Here is a 7,426-nt window from a genome sequence, read left to right on the forward strand (position 1 = left end):
CAATATATGATAGAATGAATGTAAAACTAATGTTCTCCCATGTAAACTATCACATAATTCACAATAAAACATTAAAAAAAAAAAAAAAAAAGATGGCGGGTTCACACATTCTGTACATTATTTTGTCATAAGAGTAAGAAAGCTCAGAATGTTGGCTGGAGGCTTATTTGATGACATATTACTTGAGATTTAATTGAAAATAATAAAGCTATAAAAATAATTTAGTTTTTGTACTTTTCCTTCACATTGCAATCTTCACAGTCAGCGAAACTCAGGGCCCTACATTTGGTACAAAGATATTAGAGTTTCTCTGTCTTGAAATCTTGTTCTTCCGCCTCAGTGAGTAAACAGCTGGAGCCTGAAATGGAAAAGGTGCACTTATTTCTCATGAAGTGTACTGTGATGAAGAGATGTTCTTAACAGACAAATCAGAAAGGTCATTGATGTTGCACAAGTGCCCTTGCAAGGATTTTAAAGAGAGAACATTAAATTTGAACTTAGAAGACTGAGTTCAAGGTTTAACCATAATGAATATGTTATTTGTTTGACCCTAGATGAGGCTAGAATCATCTCTAAACCCAGTATTTTCTAACTTAAAGTAGTAGTAATAATATTAGCTAATTTTTATTCAGCATATACTCCAGAGTAGAAGCTGGTATACTAAGATCTGTAGGACAAAGCTATTCCTCAAATTTCTTTGTTTGCATTATTTTATTATTGCAATACATACTCATTGATTGCACTGCATACTCATTTATCTACATATTATTTGTTGCTACTTCTGTGCTATAGCAGAACTCAGTAATTATTGCAGAGATGATATGACCTACAAAAATTATCTGGCTTTTTACAGAAAATGTGTGAAAATCCCTGGCCTAAAAGACATACCTAATTTATTAATTATAACATCACTACCAGGTTTAGTACAATTATCCATATATTTTTAATGAAGAAATTGAGGCACAGGGATGTTAAGTAACATGGCCAAAGTCACAAATCTATGAAGTGCAGGAGTTGTGATTAAAATCACTACAACGTCTAACTTAAAGAATATTATACAGCCTGTACCTGCAAATATATATATATATATATTTGTTTGTTGTTTTAGAGTTGGTACCAACTCATAGAACCCTATGTACAACAGAGTGAAACACTGCCTGGTCTGGGGCCACCTCACAATTGTCACGCTTAAGCCCACTGATGCTGCCACTTTGCCAATCCATCTCAATGGGGGTCTCCGTCTTTTTCTCTGACCCTCCACCAAACATGATATGCTTCTCCAGGGACTGATCCCTCCTGACAACATGTCTGAAGTATGAGAGATGAAGTTTGGCCATCCTGGCATCCGAGGGGCACCATGGCTGCACTTCTTCCAACAAAGAGCTGTTTGTTCTTTTGGCAGCCCATGGCACTTTTAATATTCTCCTCCAACACCATAACTCAAAAGCATCAATTCATCTACAGTCTTCCTTATTCACTGTTCAGCTTTCACATGCATATGAGGTTATCAAAAAATACCATGGCTTGTGTCAGGCGCACCTTAGTTCTCAAGTTGACCCCTTCAACACTTTAAAAAGGTCTTGTGCAGCAGATTTGGTTAATTCAGTATGTCGTTTGATTTCTTGACTACTGCTTCCATGAGTGTTGATAGTTGATCCAAGAAGAATGAAGTCCTTGACAACTTTAATCTTTTCTCTGTTGATAAGAACTTTTTTTATTTGTCCAATGGTAAGTATTTTTTTTTTCTTTACATTGAGATAAAATTCATATTAAAGGTCGCGGTCAGTAAGTATTTTAAGTCCTCTTCACTTTCAGCAAGCAAGGTTCTATCATCTGCATATTGCATGTTGTTAATGAGTCTTCCTCCAATCCCGATGTCACATTTTTCTTCATATAACCCAGCTTCTCAGATTATTTGTTCAGCATATAGGTTGAATAAGTATGGTGAAAGAATACAACCCTGTCACACACCTTTCATAATTTTAAACCATTCAGTGTTCCCATGTTGTTTGAACAACTGCCTCTTGGTCCATGTATAGATTCCTCATGAGCACAATTAAGTGTTCTTGAATACTCATACTTAGCAATGTTGTCCATAGCTTGTCATGATCCACACAATTGAAAGCCTTTGCATAGGCAGGCAATAAAGCACAGGTAAACATCTCTCTGGTATTATCTGCTTTCAGCCAAGATCCATGGGACATCAGCAGTGATGTCCTCATTACATGTTCTCTTCTGAATCCGGCTAGAACGTCTGGAAATTCTCTGTCATTGTATGCATGCAGCCCTTTCTGTACTACCTTTAGTAAAACTTTACTTGCAAGGAATACCAATGATATTGTCTTATGATTTCTGCATTCTGTTCTGTCACCTCTCTTTGGAATGGGCACAAAAACTCCATGTTTCTTTAATGATTTTATCTCTGGTGTGGCACTGTGGGCTAATGCACCACACTGCAAAGCCATTTGAACTGCAAGGTCAGCAGTTCAAGCTCACCAGCTGCTCCTTGGAAACCCTATACAGAGTCACTATGTGTCAGAACCGACTCAACGACACAACAACAACAAGAAGCTACAATATATTTACTCGTAAATTAGAGTAATTATACCTACCTTGAATAATTACTGTGAGAATTAAAGAAAGGAAATGAAGAACATAATAATACATAGTACACTGAAATTATAAGTAAGAGAGCTGCTGCAAAAGGTTTATCCAAACTTCTTGTTGTTGGTTATACGCTATCATTGCAACACCAGTTCATTGCCACCCTAAACACCACTCAGTCCTGCACCAGTCTCAGAATAGCTGTTATGTTTGAGTCCATTTTTGCAACTACTCTGTCAATTCATCTCACTGATGTTTTTTTTTTTTTTCTTTTTTGATTACCCTTTACTTTATCAAGAATAATTTCCTTTTCAAGGATATTGTCCCTCCTGATGAAATGTCCAAACTACGTGAAATGAGTGTTACCATACTTGCTTCTAAGGAGCATCCTGGCTGTCCTTTTTTAAAGACAGAGTTGTTTGTGCTTCAGGTAGTCCATAACACTTTTAATATTCTTCACCAACACCATAATTCAAATGCATCAATTATTTTACAGTCTTCCTTATTTACTATCCATCTTTCACATTCACATGAGGCCATTTAAAAACCATGGTTTGTCTCAGGCACCCCTAATCCTCAAAGGAACATCTTTGCTTTTTAACATTTTAATGAAGTTTTCTGAAGTACATTTGCCCAGTGCAATGCATGTTTTGATTTCTCTTTTTTTTCAAGTTTTTATTGTGAATTATGTGATAGTTTACATGGGAGAATATTAACTTTGCATTCATCCTATCTTCTTTCATTTCATTACAATGATTACAATTCCCTCCATGCATCATCAAACAACCAAAGGGTATACCCTGCAAGCCTGCCGCTTGGTCATCAGCACATAGTCCCTCTACGTCTCTGGGTCTAGAGTCCCAAGCCACTCCAACTCTCCATGTCATCATCTCTGTCTCCATCTGTGGTGTCGCTGTTTCTCTGGGTATCTTTTGATTTCTTGACTACTGCTTTCATGAACCTTGGTTGGGGATCCAAGTAAAAAGGGTAAATCCTTGGCAACTTCAATCTTTTCTCCATTTTCCATACGCTATTTACTGGTCCAGCTGTGAGGATTTTGTTATCTTTAGATTGAGGCATAAACCACACTGGCAACTTTATTCTTTGATTTTCAGCAGCAGGTACTTCAAGTCCTCTTGGTTTTCAGAAAGCAAGGTTGTGTCATCTGTATATTGCAGGTTGTTAACGAGCCTTCCTCCAATTCTGATAATGTGTTCTTCATATAGTGCTATAATAATCTCAGATTATTTGCTCAGCATACAGATTGAGTATGTATAACAAAAGAATACCTTGACCCACACCGTTTCTAATTTTAAACCACTAAGTATTCACTTGTTCTGTTCAAATGACTGCCTCTTATTCTGTGTCTAAAAGAAAAATTAAATGTTCAAGAATTTTCATTATTCTCAACATTATCCATAACTATGACACACATAGATGCATGCCTTTTCATAGAGACAAAAAGCACAAGTAAATATCTTTCTGGTATTCTCTCTGATGAAACCAAGTTCCATCTGATGTCAGCAACAGTATCCTTCATTTCATATTCTCTTCTGAATTGAACTTGAATTTCTGGCAGCTCAATGTGCTGATGCAGCTATTTTAGAATTATATTCAGCCAAATTCTACTTTAATGTGATATTAATGATTCTGTTTCTGTGTTCTGTTGGATCGCCTTTCTTTGGATATGGTCAGAAATATATATCTCTTCCCATCAGTACACCAGATTATTGTCTTCCACAATATTTGGCATAGACTATTGAGTGCTTCCAGCACTGTATCATTTTGTTGAAACACTTGAATGTATGTTCTGTCAAATGCTAGTTTTTCACCAATTCTTCCAAAGCAGCTTAGCTTTTTTCCTTCAATACCATTGGTTCTGGCTCTTTTGCTACTTTCTGAAATGGTTTAAACATTGATTTATTCATTTTGGTGCAGTGACTTTGTATTCCTTCCATCTTCTTTCGATGCTTCCTAAGTCATTCAATGTTTTACCCATTGTTAAGTGCCATTGAATCAGTTCTGATGCATAGTGACCCTGAATAGGGTTTCCAAGGAACAACTGGCAGATTTGAACTGCTGACCTTGTGGTTAAAACCAACATTACAGTAGAGTGCTTATCCTACAGCACCACATAGAATCCTTCAATTCTGTAGTGCAAGGATTGAATTTTTTCTTCAGTTCTTTCAGCTTGAGAAATGCTTAGCAAGTTCTTCAACTTTGGTTTTCTAACTCCAGGTCTATTCACATTTCACTAAAATATTATCATTTGTCTTTTCAAGCTGCACTTTGAAATTTTTGTTCAGAGCTTGTAATTTGTCAGTTCTTCCAGTTGCTTTAGCATCTCTATACTTAGAGAAAGTTTCAGAGTCTCTTCTCCCAATCATTTTGGTTTTCTTTCTTTCCTGTCTTTTTAATGACTTTTTGCTTTTTTCATATATGATGTTCTTGATGTCATACTACAACTACTCTGGTCTCCCATCATTAATATTCAATGTGTGAAATGTGGTTTTGAGATGGTCTCTAAATTCAGGTGGAATATACTCAAGTTCATATTTTAACTCTTAGGGATTTATGTTAAATTTCTTCAACTTCAGCTTGAACATGCATGAGAGCAGCTGATGGTCTGTTTTACAGGCAGCCCTGTACTTGTTTTACCTGATGATATTGAGCTGCTCCTTCATCTCTTTCAATCGATGTAGTCAATTTGATTTCTGTGTATTTCATCTGGAGAGGTTTATGTGTAAGTTTGCCATTTATATTGTTGAAAAAGATATTTGTAGTGAATAATTCATTGTTCTTGCAAAATTCTATCATGAGATTTTCATTGTCATTTCTATCACCAAGTCCCTATTTTCTAACTACTGATCCTTCCTCTTTGTATCCAACTTTTACATTTCATTCACCAGTAATAATAAATGCATCTTGATTGCATGCTTTATCAGTGTCAGTCTGAAGAAGTTAATAGAATTCTTCAATTTCATAATCAATGGTTTTAGGGATTTGTGTGTAGGTTTGAATAACAGCTGTCCTTACTGGTTTTCCTTGTAGGTTCATAGATGTTATTGTATCACAGACAGCATTGCATTTCACAATAGAATTTGAGATTTTCTTTGTGACAATGAGTGTGATTCCATTCCTTTTCAACTTGTTATTCCTGGATAGATAAGCCATATGATTGTCTGGTTCAAAATAGCCAATGCTAGTTCATTTCAACTCATTAATGTCTAGGTTACTGATCTTTATGCATTACATTTTATTTTTGATGACATCTAATTTTCCTTGATTCATACTTCCTGCATTCTATGCTCTGATAATTAATCGATGTTTGCAGTTGTTTCTTCTCAATTTAGTTGTGATCCATCAGCAAATGAAGCTCCAAAAAGCATTTCTTCATTCATGGCAAAGGTCAACTCTACTTTGAGGAGGCAGTTTTTCTCAATAATACTTTGACTGTAATCCAACCTGAGGTGTTCACCTTTCAACACTGTATAAGACAACTGCTGCTATTCATTAGTTTTTCGGGTACTATTCCCTCATATTAGTCCTGGTGTGATGCTGTACGATAAGCACTGAACCACAAGGTCAGTTTGAACCACAAAGTTGACACTTCAAACTTACCAGTCACTCCTCAGAAACCCTATGCAGAGTCACTCACTATAAGTCAAAAATGACTTGACAGCACTTAACAACAACAACAACAATTTTGCCACAGAAGTGCACCTACTATTATTTTTTCTTAGTGTGTACTTATACTCGAATTTCTCCTGAAACCTATGCACCATGCTCGATGCTGATAGAATTTAAATGTCAATGGCATAGTTTTGAGCATCACAGAAACAAGCAAGCCACCACAGTAGGAATAAAATGAAAGATGTTGGGATAACTGATTGTCTTAGGATAAGTTTTCCAGAGAAGAAAGTCAGTGAAACATGTATATGTATATACATGGAAAGAAGTATATTATCAAAGAAATGGTTTAAAATTGTATAGTCCCATATCCCCGGAGAAGAGAGAAAGCCTTTCCAGTGTGTACATTATATTAGGAGCAGGTCACAGCACCAAGGAGGCATCCCTTCAATTGATTGGCTGCTAATAGACACTCTTCATAGAGCTAACTAAGCCTGTATTGGGTTTCATCACTATGGAAATAAACACATCCCAACTACTAAACCTCTGGAAATCCTGGCCTAGTCAAGTTGAAACAAAACACTAACTGATCTTAGTTTTTCATATTAATCTTACCTTTCTCCCTTACAATGTTTAGCACTGCATTTGGTTTCTCTGCCTGACTTTCTGTCTTTTTCTCTAAACTGTGAGCATCTCAAAGGGAAGTAACATTTCTATTTGCCTCCTTGTTCCCAAATTAGCAGAGCTTGTCACAATGTAGAAGCAGTAATGTATGCAGTGACTGTTTTTGTAAGGTGCCAACGAATCAGTTCCTACTCCTAGTGAACCTATGTAAAACAGAATCAATCAGTGCCCAGTCCTGTGCCATCCTAACAGTTTATTTTTATGCTTCAGTCCATTTCTACTGCAACTGTGTCAATCCAGATCATTACGGATCTTGCTTCTTTTCACTAACCCTCCAGTTTACCCAGCATGATGTTCTTCTCCAGAAACTGGTTACACCTGATAACATGTCTAAAGCTTAATAAACGAAGACTCGCCATTCTGGCTTCTAAGGAACATTTTGGCAGTACTTTTTCCTACACAGATTTGTTTGTTCTTCTGAAATACAATAATGCTTTTAATATTCTTGTACAACACCACAACTTAAAATGCATCAAGTTTTCTATGGTCTTCTTATACAATGTTCAAC

The sequence above is a fragment of the Chrysochloris asiatica genome, unplaced genomic scaffold (genome assembly GCF_000296735.1).
Source record: "Chrysochloris asiatica unplaced genomic scaffold, ChrAsi1.0 scaffold00131, whole genome shotgun sequence".
NCBI classification, from domain to species: Eukaryota; Metazoa; Chordata; class Mammalia; order Afrosoricida; family Chrysochloridae; genus Chrysochloris; species Chrysochloris asiatica.